The sequence below is a fragment of the Ovis canadensis genome, chromosome 15, assembly GCF_042477335.2.
Source record: "Ovis canadensis isolate MfBH-ARS-UI-01 breed Bighorn chromosome 15, ARS-UI_OviCan_v2, whole genome shotgun sequence".
Taxonomy (NCBI): domain Eukaryota; kingdom Metazoa; phylum Chordata; class Mammalia; order Artiodactyla; family Bovidae; genus Ovis; species Ovis canadensis.
This window is the reverse complement of record NC_091259.1, coordinates 40,751,585-40,767,105: the sequence shown is the minus strand read 5'-3', so window position 1 is coordinate 40,767,105 and position 15,521 is coordinate 40,751,585. Positions and strand designations below refer to the sequence as shown.

Genomic DNA, 15,521 nt, shown 5'->3' with positions numbered 1-15,521 from the left:
ACAAATGAGACTTGCCCTGATTTCTTTAGGTTGAAAATGACAAGTTGGATCCTGGAACCCTACTCCATCTGAGTAGGAGAGCTCAGTACTGAACGACTGCTCTAGTTATTTCTGGATACATATGGGTCATCTTGTCCTGTGAGAATGTGTCCAAATCTTACTTTTCAAGAGACTATCTTTTCCCATCTGAAGAATACCCTCAGACTCTGACAGTGAACCTGCAACTCTGTTACCTTTGTTATCCATACGCTGATGCCAAGAATTGGGGATGCAATTCTATGATCATCTTCTTATTGTTGTTGCAGGGCTATTTGGCTAATCTTGGCAGGCACCTCTCAGAGACAGTCAGTTCTCAATGATCTGCACATGGATTACACACTTTGTGAATTATTCACAGATAATTTTTTAATCCCAAACTGGCTGTGCAGCTGCTTGACAGGCTCCTGTGAAGATACTCCTCAAGGTTTTCCCCTCATTCAGGGACACCTGGGGAACATTCCTCATTCTAATGTTCACATGATAGAAAATAAACGGGAAAGTAAGCTGATTGAAAAGTCATCAAATGTAACAATTTCCAAATCAGGAAAAAAAAAACCCAAAAACTTTGGGGTAATCCCTTATGGAATTGGATTATTTCTACCCAAACATCCCTCTATGATTATTTAAAAAATAATAAAAATCAAGCAATATATAGACTGACTTCATCTTCCTCCCAAAGCCACAGCTGACAAGAATAGAACTGCAGTATTGAACCCTAAACTGAGTGGAAGCTCGGGAATGAGAGAGGGTATTGACACACAAATTCTTCTGCCAACTTGGGATCCCATGGGGCTTGCACTAAAAGCTTCCCTAGTCCTTTCTCAAGACAGTCTTCAAGGGAGCTGACTCTGAGCCATCTGGTTCATCCTCTTAAGTGGAATGAAACCCAATCAAGCAAGGTAAAACCAAAGTGAAAATCAGTTGCGCCTCGTCCCATCTTTGGTTGAGGCCTCCCATGCCTCTACCACCTTAAACGTGGAGCGTGTGCATTCTGCGCACAGAGACTGCGCGGGGTGGGCCCCTGCCCTTTTCAGGGAGGGAATGTAAGCAGATCCCCAAAGAAACTGCCTGGCTCAGCAATTTAGGGGCTTGTTGTGACTGGCCTGGCCTAAAAGAATTCAGCAAGCTGCACCTTTGCCAAGGAAAATGCAAACGCTTCCCCGAAACAGGCGTTGAAGGTGATGGGCTCATCTGTGAATCCAAGCAGGAAAAGCAAGGCGGACAGAACATTCAGGAAATCGGAGAGGCTCCTTAGAGATGGTTTTCTCACTGAGCCATGGGCGGAGGCCACATGAGCTAATGAGGTGAGTGGGATCCAGAGTGGAAGGAGCTCGGGCGGACGGCTTCCTCCTTCCACCCTGAACCTCCGGATCTCCCTGAGGAGCAGAGCCCCATTTCTTACCTAGTCCAGCTCCTCCCTGGTGCCCCAGTGGTCCTCTGCTGGGCTCGGCATCTGCCACCTTGCCCTGGACCCTGAGAAGTTGTCAGGGGTGCTCTCAGCTCTTCTGAGGCCAGGAAGAACCCTGCCATGACCTGACTCCTCCTGCTTCTGGTGGCTCCTCGCATCTCTTTTTTTGTTAAAAATGTAAAAAGAACACAGACTGTATTTTGCATATCATCTTGTGGCTCAGACAGTAGAGAATCTGCCTGTAATGCAGAAGACCCAGGTTCAATCCCTGGGTCAGGAAGATTCTCTGGAGAAAGGAATGGCAATCCACTTCAGTATTCTTGCCTAGAGAATTCCATGGACGGAGGAACCTGGTGAGCTACAGTCTTTGGGGTCGCCAAAGAGTCAGGTGACTAACACTTTAGCTTTCTTTTTACATTTGCCTGCCACCTGCCCCCGCTCCAACTTTGTGATTTCCAAGTCCCTAGGCCTGGTGACCCAGCTATATACCTTGTGCTGACCATGGTCCCCAGCTGTAGCTGTCACTAAATCAGTGGTTGTTAGTTGAAGACAGTAATTAAGATTACTACGGGACATTCTTTAGCATGATTTTTTTTTTTTTTTACTAACACTTGTATTTCTATTTCTGTCACATGTGTGAGCATATAGGCGGTGTTCAGTCAACACCTGACGGATTCAGGTCTTTCTGATGGATTAACCATCTTTTGCAGCCAGGAAGAAACCAAGTCTTATGATGAGTCTGGCTTCCTCTCTGCTTCTTTGCACTCAGGAGATCTTTCAGGACTTTGTTTCAACTACACCCTCAACATTTACCCTTATAGCCACCTCACACCATCTCTCGAGGCCCACGATGGTTTTGGAAACGTCCCCAGCATCTTGTACCTCCCTTGAGGGTCTCTCCTCACTTCGCCCTGCCTCTGAATTCTCTTATTGGTCTCTTGTGTCTCCCTTTTCCTCCAACCTTAAACTCTGTCTTTTCCCCTCCTCTGCTTAAGTCCTCTGTCCTCTCAGAGGTCAATTCTCGAATGCATCGTTTCTCTCATCTACCACCCCCACCAGCTTTGCCCTCATTTTACAGATTTGCCCCAGCTCTCATCATACAAGCAAGCCACACACATACCACATACCAGCATCCCTCAAAGTCCCATCCCTTGCCTCCTCCTTTGTTATCAAGCTTCACCTTTTTAATTTCTCCCGCCCCTCTTCTTCCCTCTTCCCACCTGGCGCAGGAAGTCTTACACATCCACTCAAAAGATATCATGACAGGCAACAATTTCACCTATGCTTTTTATCAGCACTGTGTGTCTTAATACACTCACACCGGAGGGGGTATTTTTATTTTTTTCATTTTTTGAATGGAAGTACAGTTGATTTACAATGTTATGTTAGTTTCAGGTTATAGCTAGTGTTTCAGTTCTACATATCTGTCCTTTTTCAGATTCTTTTCCATTACAGGTTATTATGAAATATTGAGATAGCTCCCTGTGCTATACAGTAGGTCCTTTTTGGTCATCTGTTTTATATATAGTAATGTATTAATTGCATCCTCCTAGTTTATCCCCCTCCCCCACAACTTCCCCTTTAGTAACCATAAGTTTTCTGTTTGTGGGTATATTTCTGTTTTGTAAATACATTTATTTGCATTGGAGGTGATATCGTTAAAATTTACTATAATCTGGTTTTTTATAATCCTTATTAATTTTAGGTTCTGTCTTTACATTCTGACACAATGCATAACATTTTTCTTTTCCTTTGTTTCCATGTCTTACTGATGCATTTTACATGTGTATATTTCTGCTCATTTCCCCATTAGAATGGCCAACAATGAAATTAACTTTGGAGGCAGCCTTCAAATAGAGATCAGGCAACACTCAAACCGAGAAGATAAGGAAGAAATTCAGACATGTAGAGTGTGGGGGCCGGGGGTTGGGTCTTTGACAAGCTGGCTTCTAAGCATCTCTTTTAAAACCTGAGCGTCTCCATAACCTGATGAGCGTATGGGAATGTGGCCTTCTCCTTTGTGTTTTGCACTGTACTCAATGGTATTTGCCTCACCTGAGAGGTACTTAAATATTGGAATCACCTGACAGAGTGAAATAAATGATTCTGTTCAAGGGAAAGAGAGGATAAGATGTAAGCACATTTTTGATTTAGGTGATCGTTGAATATATTCGGGTGTGAGATCCCTCGATAGGAGTTACATGCGCTGTGGAAGAATTTCCTGCATTTCTTTTGTCCTTTCTCCTTTTGGCACTCAGGTTGTTCAGAGACCCCAACACTCTCAGAGCTAGAGGAATGCCTGGGGTTATTTCTGTCCAGGAGGTCTTCCTGCCTGGGCCCATCCTTTGACCAAGGAACTTCCAACAGCAGAACCCTCCTGATCTTCTCCAGACAGCAGATCCTTTTACTTTTGGATGGAACTAGCAGAATGTTTTTCTTTTGTGAGTCAAAAAGCATTCTCTTTGGAGTTTCTCCCCACTGGTTCCACTGTATTCCCTCAAACCTAGAGCAAATCTCATCACTTTCTGCCTGAGAGCCATTTGGATAGTCGAAGACGGCGGTTATTTCCTATATGGAGTTGTATCTTCACCTGTGAAAACATTTCCACTTTTCCAGAGTCCTCCTGAGATTACTGCTGGTCTCTTCTATACTATAGCTCTTCAATTATCAGCGTGCTTGATTTTTCCTGCTGTGGGGTCCAGAGCAGAAGGGGATGCTCCGACTAGCCCAAAGGGGAACGAGAGTCTCCCTCCCACCCCTGTCGTTTTCCTGTTCTTCTGCCCCTGACCCTGTGTCCTTCACATGCTTCAGGCCCTCTGTTATTTCCGCCTTTGGAAGTATTCCTGGATTCTTATTCCATCCTTCATAGCAAACCTGTCACTGAAGGTCCTCAGGTTGAGATCCAGTTACATGAAAAGGAATCTTTTGTTTTTGCAGCTTTCCATGAATTCTCCAAATCCTTAGTGATGTTTTTTTACTTGACTTCAGTTTATAACAACATGTAAGCATCTTCATGCCAGGGAGGCCTGGTGTGCTACAGTCCATGGGGTCACAAAGAGTCAGACACAACTGGGCAACTGAACAACAGCAAGCATCTTCAGGGCTGGTTGCCTTTTTTGTATTCGGTCCAGAGCCCAGTATAGGTCTGAGAAATATTTAATGAGTCTGTATTATGAGTTGACATTTCTCCTTCGCTGCATCATTTCATCCTCTCTTGCCCAGGGTGTTTGTGTGTTTGTTTTGTCTTTAGTCCTATAGTGTCAAGGTTGTTTATGGAGAAGGAGCCAGTGAAGAAGCCATTTATTTTTATTTTCTTATTTTTATTGGAGGATAATTACTTTACAATATTGTGATGGTCTCTTAAAAAGCAGAAACATCACTTTGCTGACAAAGGTCCCTATAGTCAAAGCTATTCTTTTTCCAGTAGTCATGTATGGATGTGAGAGTTGGACCATAAAGAAGGCTGAGCGCTGAAGAATTGATGCTTTCCAACTGTGGTGCTGGAGAAGACTCTTGAGAGTCCCTTGGACTGCAAGGAGATCAAATCAGTCAATCCTAAAGGAAATCAACCCTGAATATTGACGTACTGATGCTAAAGCTCGAAGCTCCAATACTTTGGCCACCCGATGCGAAGAGCTGACTCATTGGAAAAGACCCTGACGCTGGGAAAGATAGAGTGCAGGAGAAGAGAGCAACAGAGAATGAGATGGTTGGATGGCATCATTGACTTGAATGGACCAGAGTTGAAGCAAACTCCAGGAGCTGGTGATGGACAGGGAGGCCTGGCGTGCTGCAGTCCATGGGGTCGCAAAGAGTCAGACATGACTTGGCTACTGAACAACGACTACCATAGGTCAACAGGAATCAGCCATAGGCATACATGTGTCCCCTCCCTCCTGAATCCCCAAGTCTATTATTTTTACTCCCAGTTCAGTCTTTCCACGTGATTCAGCACAGAGCTGCTACCAACATCAGGGAGGTAATGGAGTTTAAATAGAGATTGGTGGGGACTGGCTTGAGTTTTGGCTTTCTGAACATAGTATGCGGTGGCCCCAGTCCCCTGGCCGGACAGCTAGAAGAGTCATGGAGGCAATATGATACGGTGGAGAGAGCTCCAGGCTGAAACAGATTTAGGTTTGGTCCCTATCATGGTCACTTATTTTATGGGCACTTAACCACTCTGAACTCAGTTTCTTCATCTGTAAAACGGGGCTAACCCAACTCCATTTCAGAAATGGTATGAAGGTAAAACGAGGCAGTGTGTCACCACACAGGCAGTGGCATGTGAACTCTGGCCGGGGCACTGTTGTCATTCTGTAGTTACTCTGTTCTAGCAAATAACGAGCATCCCAGCAGGCCCACTGGCTGTCTGCTCTGCTTTTGATCTAATCACATAATGATGCAGTCTCTCCGGAAGGCTTGCTCTGCGTCTCCTCTGTCTGTGTCACACCCAGCACACTGTCCTCATGATTGCCCAGTCGATCAATATCAATACTCCTTCCGGGTGCAGCTTATTGCCCTACACCAAGGAAGGTCTGGGAGTCCCCCCCCCCCCCATCCCCGTCTCTCCAGAGGTTGAGCACAGTCTGAATGGGGGAACGGCAAGGAAGTTGGGAGACTCGGGCCCTTAACTCCACCAGTGGCTTCTCTAGGGCACTGGATCCCTTTCTTGGGTGCATGATCCTCCGATTCTGTTTGCAGACAGAGTGCTATATTTGATTTCCTCCTTGCCTGCCAGGGTGGGGCTTCCCTGGTGGCTCAGATGGTTGAGTCTGCTTGCAATGCTGGAGACTTGGGTTCCATCCCTGGGTCAGGAAGAAGGAATTCCCTGGAGGAGGGCATGGCAACCCACTTCAGTATTCTTGCCTGTAGAATCCCATGGACAGAGGAGCCTGGCAGGCTCCAGTCCCTGGGGTCACAAAAGAGTCAGACAAGACTGAGCGACTAATGCTTTCACGTTCACCTCTACTTGCCTGCCAGGGTAAGTGGGAATGAATGAGATGGAATCTCTCCAGAGAAAGACACTGAACATGACAGTCTGTTTCCATCAAGGTGGGGAGCAGGAAGTTGCCAGGACTCCAAAAGGCCAGGTGTCAACACTGGTGCGAGTCCAGGAGCCTGGACCATCCTCCTCTCCTCAGATGGCGGACATCACGTCCCTCTCCCCGGAAGAGCCCGGTGTGAATATCTGACTTCATGATCCGTTAGGGCCGGTGAGGGAATTGGACATGAAACGGAGGCAAGTGGTGGCCAATCACCATGTCCACAGAGCATAAACTGTGCAAGCTCATGACTCATGCCGTACTCACCTGGACCGGAGACCCCCAGGCACTGGGAACTCTGTCTCCCCAGACTGTTTCTCTGGTCAGTTGCGGAGGACCCCGACCCTGCAGCTCACACTGGGGCTGCTACTTGTGGCTGGAACGGGTCTCCACAGCCCCGGGCAGGGGCACGCCCCAGGGGCGTGTGCACGCCCCAGGGGCGTGTGCACACCTCTCCCTGCTCCTCCGGGAGGCCCTGGCCTGGCTGGGTACCGCCTTGCCATGCCCCGCATCTTCCACAAGGGGGAGCCCCCGGAGGGCAGCGGAATTTGGGAAGCGCTGAAGTTTTCTCCTCCTGTCCTCTAGCTGATTTTCCCCGAACCCAACTGTTAGATTCCTTTGTTGTAATGTGGGGGCCTGAGCTGACACTTTTGGAGGCTGCGGGTGAGAACCACTGCTGATCTGCCATTTTTTCCTGGTTTGTTGTTCTTTACCTAGCATCATCAGCTAAGGAGGAAAAGTAACAAAGAACTTGAGGACTTTCATGGCTCCCAGGCCCTGGATGGAGGCCGGCGGCATCAGGCAGCTTCAGACAGAGAACCGTGGAAGCCGAGGGGCAGCCGGGATGCGCCTGGGGCTGCAAAGCCCAGGTAGGTACCTGGGAGGGGTTGACAGAGGGGCGCCGGGGGCCCAGAGCCCCTGAAGGTGGGAAAAGTGGACGGACTGGAGGGATGGAGGACGAGCAGTGCAGACAGGACCTGAGAGGTTGAGGGAGAGTGAGGGAGGAGCCCCAAAAGAGTGCAGAAGAAAAAGTGATGCAAAAGGGTGACCTTGGAGCCGGAGAGGGAGGGTTTGGGGGCTGACTCAGAGACTTTATTTGAAGTCGGTTCCAGCTCGGCTGCCCTAGAAACTTTATAGGACATCAGAGGCTGGGAGTTTGAGAGCGAAGGCTCAGTTGCACAAGAAATTTCAAAGTGAGTAGGTGTGCCTGGGAGTCTCTCTAACCATTTGGGTTGTGTGTCATCGAGCCACACCTACTCCGGCTTTTCTACCTAAACCAGGAGGATTCCTTGCCTGATGGTGTGTTCAGGTTCTCTCCACCTGGAACCACTGTCTCGGGCTTTCTCTCCATGCTTCCAATACCCACAGTTACTCTCGAGAATGACTAGGAGGCAAGTTCTCATTCTGCCACTTAGTGAGATTCGCTTAAGCAAGGAAACCTCAGGGTCTTCATTTTCCTTGCCTATAAAGGGAGATAATAATATATTACTGATGAGCCTTATAGGATTTTTCTGAGGATTGAGTAAGTACGATAATGTGAATAAATGCTCTTAATAGATTATAATTGCTAGCTAAATAAAAGATGGCATTAGTACTAATTAATCAGTGAATGTACCCTTCCTACTCTCAGTGGGATATTTTCCTACTGGGCTTTGAAAGAACCTGTGTGAGCATGTGTATGTGTGTCTAAGTGCATATGTGTATCTGTGTATATGTATATCTTTGACAGATAAGTAGGAAACTTTGTGTTCTTTCGCTTCCAGCCACCTTCAAATGTTCCTTTTCGCGGCCTCGGCTGCATTTTTCTATTTTTCAAACACGCGGATAATGATTGATGGTGTCTGCTTGGCTCCCTGGACAAGTGATTTTTCTGTGTCCTGGACACTGTGCTGCCCAGGTCAATGTCATACCATGCCTTAGGCACATGATCAGACCAAATACGCTTGGAAGAAGCAAATAAGAGGTTGTTTTTATAATCCCATCATCATATTCCCTGACAACGTTCTTTCCAGTCCGCTTGTTATTCACAGAAGTGTCTCATATGGGAGGCTGGGTTCTGCATTCTGAGTCAGGCTGGTTCAAGCAACCTATGAAGGCTGCCGAGCTTGGCTTTGATACCTATGGACACATTCACTCTTTCCTGGGGTTTTCCAGATGACTGTGGTGTACAAGGAAGGCAGTGTAGACCAGGACAAATCCTTTGATTCCACTGAGCCATCTCTTCCCCATCTGTCAGGTGGAGTCACTACTCCCCTTCCTTCCTGTACCCTTTCATGTAGGGACACCCAAGATAGATGTAAGGCACTCCTAAGATCATACCTGAACCCCCGGAAAGTCTGTAATTCTACAGTGTGATCTCGTTATAAGGTATTACCATTGCTATTCTGCAGGTTTTTCACTAGGGATTTACCTGCCTTTCATCACTTAATTTTAAAAGCTATCTTTTCCTGGATGTTAATGTACTCTCCTCTTCATCTCCACCAACTGGCTGATGAGTCAAATATTTACAGAGATGCTAAGTGATACACTTACTTTCAAAAAACTGGTATCCCGTACAAATCAGATGTATACATGCACAATGTGTGCATAGACTGTATTTTTCTAAAACCGCCAAACATATATATATTCCTTCTATTTTCAAGCACGTACTTACTCCCTTTGAAGTACAAAATATACACAAATATATATTCTAGCAAGAGACATACACCGACATTGATGCAACGTACTTACTTAGCAGATTTAATGGGCAAGAGGAATGAACAGAAACCCTATCAAGCATTCCAACTCCTTTAGAGTCCCAAAGTGACCGCAATACACAATTCACGTGGTTAAAAAAATCATGGATCAATTTCTGCCCTGTTCCTAGTAATGAATATCAATATCTTGCCTCTTCCAGACAGACTCTCAGCAGCTTCAGATAATTTTAAATGTTTTTTTTTAAATAATTTGCAAAGTCAATTATTTTGAATCTCATTTGAAGCAATTAAAAAACATCCTGACATTTTAGGTGATATTTTTTCCCAAGTAAAATAATTATAAATAATACTAATTATGAGCAAATCATTCAGTTACTCTCAGCCTAGTTCAACCTTTAGGTTAATAAACCAATCCATTAAAATTCATCTTGCTCAAAGGACCAATTTGTTTAAAAAAGTGTAGCGACCTTTCACCACAAGTATGATTGATATTTTCTTTAACAATAATCAGAGCTGTCTTTCCCAGAAGAGAGTGTGGTCAAAAGTGGTAGGTATAGAAAGCTAGGGTTCCTTTACGCCTGGTCTCATTAATATTTCTTGTGCTAAGTCACTTCAGCTGTGTCCTTCTCTATGCAACTCCAAGGAGGGTGGCCCACCAGGCTCTTCTGTCCATGGGATTCTTCAAGCAGGAATATTGGAGTGGGTTGCCATGCCCTCCTCCAAAAGATCTTCCCAACTCAGGGACCGAACTTACATCTCTTATGTCTCCTGCATTGGCAGGTAGGTTCTTTACCACTAGCACCACCTGGGAATCCCTAATATTTCTCAGTTAGGGACAAAATGATGTTGGTGAAGATGGTAATGGGAATAGACAAAACTAAAACTCTGATTTCAAAAAGTACTGAAAGAGATGTAAGTCTCAGGACAGTTGCTCACAAAAACTGACAATATCGTTCTTAGCACTGGGAAAGATCTTAGCCCCTCTGTCTACCTCTGGTATTCCATTTCCTTCAAGGATGTAGGCCTGGGATTTGCAAATGTGGCCCATCAGCCAAATCCAGTCCACCACCTGTTTTTGAGATAAAGTTTTATTGGAACAAAGCGCATCCTTTCATTTGCATATTATCCATGGTTGCTTTCCTGCTATAAACTCAGAATTGAACAGTCGCAGTAGATGCCATATGGCCCACAAAGCCTAAAATATTTATTTGGCCCTTTACAGAAAAAGTTTGCTGACTCCAGGTGCAGGATGATGAAAAAAAAAAAGTCGTTATCTTTGAATGTACACCAACAAGTGATACTGAAGCAGCGCTTTACAGTTTATGAAGTCTGACAGCATTATTTTGCAACTTAACGGATGAGACATTGCAGACTTTTCTGCGGTCATCCAGCCATTATGTGGTGTGGGCAGGACTTGGCCTCTGCCCTCGCGGCAGCCTGGAGGGAAGCGGTCTGTGGAGGTGACTCTCAGGCTGAAGTGATGGCCGTGCATCTCTTTCATCTGCCCAGAAGTGCTTGCTGCTGAAAGAGGGTTGAGGAAGCAAAATTCTTCACATTCTGTTCCCTCTTTGTCTGACCTTGACCTGGTTGACTTTAACCTTGTTCCAATTCTGGCCCTCTTCTCATAATCAGAATGGGGAAAAAGTGAAAGTATCAGTCGCTTCGTTATGTCCAACACTTTGCAGCCCACCAGGCTCCTCTGTCCAGAATGGTACCAATAAACAAAACAGAGAGGAAAGTGCTTTGCAGTCAAACAAAGCTAAGCTTTATTGCGTCAGCTCTCGCTTATCCACGCTGGAGGAATGTGTCTGCTCTGAAATTGGCACTTGGGGTGCTGATACTCTGAAACAACCCGGGACAGCAGTCTTGGTGGAAGATGCTATCTTTTGTAAAGTTTGCTTTCTGAGATGGCAGATACCTCTCAATTATTTTTTTCTTTTCCTTGGTTTACAGTCAAAATTGTATTTTCTCCCACGAGCTTGTTCTGTCTACTAGCAAGGTGGACCACAGGTGCTGGGAATGGGAGGCAGGAAGGCTGGGATCTTGCTTTTGAGATCTATGGATCTAAAATAAGTTCTTTGCAGAGACCAAAGATTTTCTTAATCTTATATCTTCTTGGAAAGGAGATAAGGATAAAGCAAGAGAGATGAAAGTAAAAAAATTCCAAGTCAAACCTTTCCTGAAGATTCTGAGTCAAAGATAAGGATGTTTTTTTGGGGGGGGGGTCTTGGATTTTTTTTTTAATTGGAGGATAATTGCTTTATAGTGTTGTGTTGGTTTCTGCCATACAACAAGATGAATCAGTCATAAGTATACATATGTCCCCTCCCTCTTGAGCCTCTCTCCTACCCCTTACCCCATCCCACCCCTCTAGATGATTACAGAGCACCAGGTTGAGCTCCGTGTGTTATACGTCTCACAAGCCATCTCTTTTACTTATGGTAATGTATATTTCAGTGCTACTCTCTCAATTTGTCCCACCTTCTCCTTCCCCTGATGTGTCTAGAAGTCTGTCCTCTATGTTCCAGAACCCTGCTAATAGCTTCATCAGTACCATATGTCTAGATTCCATATATATTTTATTATGTGATATTTGTTTTTCTCTTTCTGACTTACTGCACTCTGTGTAACAAGGCTGTAGGTTCATTCACCTCAGTAAGATTGACTCAAATTCATCCCTTTTTATGGCTGAGTAATATCCCATTGTGTATATGTACTGCAGCTTCTTTATCCATTCAGCTGTCAGTGGAAATCTAGATGGCTTCCATGTCCTAGCTATTGTAAATAGTGCTGTGATGAACATTGGGGTATATGTGCCTTTTCCAAGTATGATTTTCTCAGGGTATATGCCCAGTAGTGGGATTGCTGAATCATATGGTAGTTTTATTTCTAGTTTTTTAAAAGAAATCTCCATACGGTTCTCCATAGTGGATGCATCAATTTACATTCCCACCAACTGTAAAAGATGGTTCCCTTTTTTGCACATCCTCTCCAGCATTTATTGGTTGTAGATTTTTTTGTGATGGCCATTCTGACTGGTGTGAGGTGATACCTCATTGCATACAACAAAATGAATCAGCCATAAGTATATGGGTTGATTTGTATTTCTCTAATAATGAAATCAGATGGGGAAACAGTGGAAACAGTGTCAGATTTTATTTTGGGGGGCTCCAAAATCACTGCAGATGGTGATTGCAGCCATGAAATTACAAGATGCTTACTCCTTGGAAGGAAAGTTATGACCAACCTAGATAGCATATTGAAAAGCAGAGACATTACTTTGCCAACAAAGGTCTGTCTAGTCAAGGCTATGGTTTTTCCAGTGGTCATGTATGGATGTGAGAGTTGGACTATGAAGAAAGCTGAGCACCGAAGAATTGATGCTTTTGAACTGTGGTGTTGGAGAAGACTCTTGAGAGTCCGTTGGACTGCAGGGAGATCCAACCAGTCCATTCTAAAGGAAATCAGTCCTGGGTGTTCATTGGAAGGACTGATGCTAAAGCTGAAATTTCAATACTGTGAAGAGTTGACGCATTGGAAAAGACCCTGATGCTGGGAGGGATTGGGGGCAGGAGGAGAAAGGGATGACAAAGGATGAGATGGCTGGATGGCATCACCGACTCAATGGACATGAGTTTGAGTGAACTCTGGGAGTTGGTGATGGACAGGGAGGCCTGGCGTGCTGCGATTCATAGGGTCGCAAAGAGTCGGACACGACTGAGCGACTGAACTGAACTGAATAATGAAGGATGCTGAACATTTTTCATGTGTTTGTTGACCATCTGTATTCTTTGGAGAAATGTCTATTAGGTCTTCTGCCAATTTTTTGATTGGGTTGTTTGTTTTTCTGATATTGAAAAGATAAGGATTTAAACAATTGATCTAATTCAGCTTTTCTGCTCAACAGTGTTTATTTGGAGTGTCCTCTCTGGCAGGCACCACTAGGAGCTAAAAGAGTATCACATTGACTAAGATTCAGATATTCTTCAGGAAATGATTTGTTAGAGAAATGAACCCACACATATGTGTCTATACAGTGAGCCTCCTACATAGGAACCTTTAAGTTCGTGAACTTTCGAAGGTGCAAATGTGCATTCTCATGTCTAATCACATAAGAGTTCGCATTTCTGATTTACACTGTCACGTGTGTGCGTCCTCTACAAGTGGTTGTGCTCTTGTGTACTTTACCGTGCAGTAGTGTATAGAGTATAGCAGGACAGCATCTTTGTTTCAAGCCCAGCATGTCCAAAAGCAAACAGAAAAGAAACATTGATGTAGCTGGTACTACTAAGAAGAGCCAACTATTGTACTGTACTTTCCAAGATACTGTACTACAAGATTAAAAATGTTTATTTTTCATGTGTTCATTTGTTTTTCATACATTATTTGTGTATTGCAGTACAGTACTATGTAGCCAATTGTGTTAGTTGGGTACCTGTAACTTTGTTGGACCTATGAACAAATTGGACTTATGAACATGTTCTTGGAATGGAACTCATTTGTATGTAGGGGACTTACTGTAATTAGGGCAAAGGGGGCAGAGATAAAATCTGCACATGCTCAAGAAGACATTGTCTTCCTGATTGAGTAATCACTGATGATATTGTGGAGGAAGTGGCGTTTGGTGAGACTTAAAGAGTATGTAAGTTTTAGACATTTGGAAAAGGTAGGTGTTGGGCCTGCTAGGAAGAAACAAAGGGAGCAAAGTCATAGAACAAAGTATAGGATTTGTGCGTAATCAGAAAGTCTTTCGTCCTGTTTGGAGCATATGGAAGGTATGCCAGGTAGACTAGGTCAGAGTCAGAATCTACAGGGAGTTACAGATTGAGAAGTTTGGTCTCTATTCTACAGATGATGAAAGCCATCACATGTTTTTCTGCAGGAGAATTACATGGTCATACCTGTGATTTATTGAAAAAGAGTAACAGATGTTTGAAAAGAACTTGCATGGAAGGTCATCACTTAGCAGCTAGAGCAGTGATCCAGGCAAGGTGAATAACATAACTCCTTTGTCTTGTGCTATGTTTGCAGGAATGCTCCTCCGCAACCTGGCTGTCATAGGTTGCAGCATTGGCTGAGGGCTTTCCAAAGGCATTTATTTAATGGCATGCCAGTAGCATTTACTCATAAAACCAAAAAGCCATTGGGGCCAGAAATAGGGGTTTTGGTTACTTCCCCAGACAGGATGCAGTTGGGGTGATTATACATGTGATTCATCGAGGTCGGGAAACAAGTCCTCCACAAACAAACACCCCTCCCCTCCAAGCCCAGTGACTCACGGCTTCTTCACTCTGGAAAGCTCTGGAGTCCAGGCAGAATGTGAGGTATGATGTTAAATCATAAATCTTTGGTGTTCATTGTTACAAGAGAAACATTTTTATTCATTCTTTTCGCTCATTGAAGCAATAAATATTGAGTGAACTCTTACTGTTTTAGACACAAAGACATGGAGTTATAAAACATAGTTCCTGCCATAAAATATTTTCCAGTTTAGCTAGGAAAGCAGGTGTAACGTGTGTTATCATAGAGAGATACAAACAGTACAAACAGATCAGGGGAAAGACCCATAACTGCTCTGGGAAGGGAGGAGCAGTGTTGGGATTGGGTCCTGCCCTGTTCATCATTCATTCATGCATTCATTCAGCAAATGAATAATCGAGGACTTCCTGTATGCCAGTATTCTTGCCTGGAGAATCCCATGGGCAGAGGAAGCCTGGCAGGCTGCAGTCCATGGAGTCACAAAGTATCGGATACAACTGAGTGACACGCAGATATGCCAAGCATCGTTATGAGCATGAGATTTCATGCTTTTGCAGTGCTTACTTTCCAGCAAGACACCTCAGATGTTAAATAGAGCTGGGAGCCAAACACATCGCTCTCCTCAGGGAATTTACTTATAGAGGAACGTTACGGACTTCCCTGGTGGCTCAGTGGTAGAGAATTCACCTGCCAGGGCAGGAGATGCAGGAGACATGGGTTTGATCCGTAGGTCGGGAAGATCCCCTGGAGAAGCAAAAGGCAACCCACACTAGTAATCTTGCCTGGGAAATCCCATGGACAGAGGAGCCTGGCGGGCTACAGTCCATGGTGCGCCAAGAGAGTCGGGCATGACAACTAAACAACAGCAGCAGCAGCAGCAAAAGGAACATTACGGGGCCAGAGGGAGCTTGCACTGCATTCAGAGAAAGAACGTAGTCGAAAAGCAGCATGGATCCTACCCTACTAGTAAAGAATAGAGAGAGAATGCTCAGGTTTAGGAGTACCAGTGTGACAAGAGGGCTTATTTATAGACCTGAAACGGAATGCACAAGTCGGCCTGGTATTCTTTGGCTGGAG

The 15,521-nt window shown here is 44.7% G+C and overlaps 1 long non-coding RNA gene across 2 annotated transcripts in view; it reads left to right on the top strand.

Annotated features, from left to right (window-relative positions):
• The window catches only part of LOC138420786 (uncharacterized), a 291,089-nt gene that overhangs the window by 183,478 nt on the left and 92,090 nt on the right, over positions 1-15,521 (top strand). For both annotated transcript variants that reach the window (XR_011249314.1, XR_011249315.1), the window contains exon 3: positions 7,207-7,358. This is a non-coding gene — a long non-coding RNA (uncharacterized lncRNA). The remainder of the gene's footprint in view (positions 1-7,206; positions 7,359-15,521) is intronic.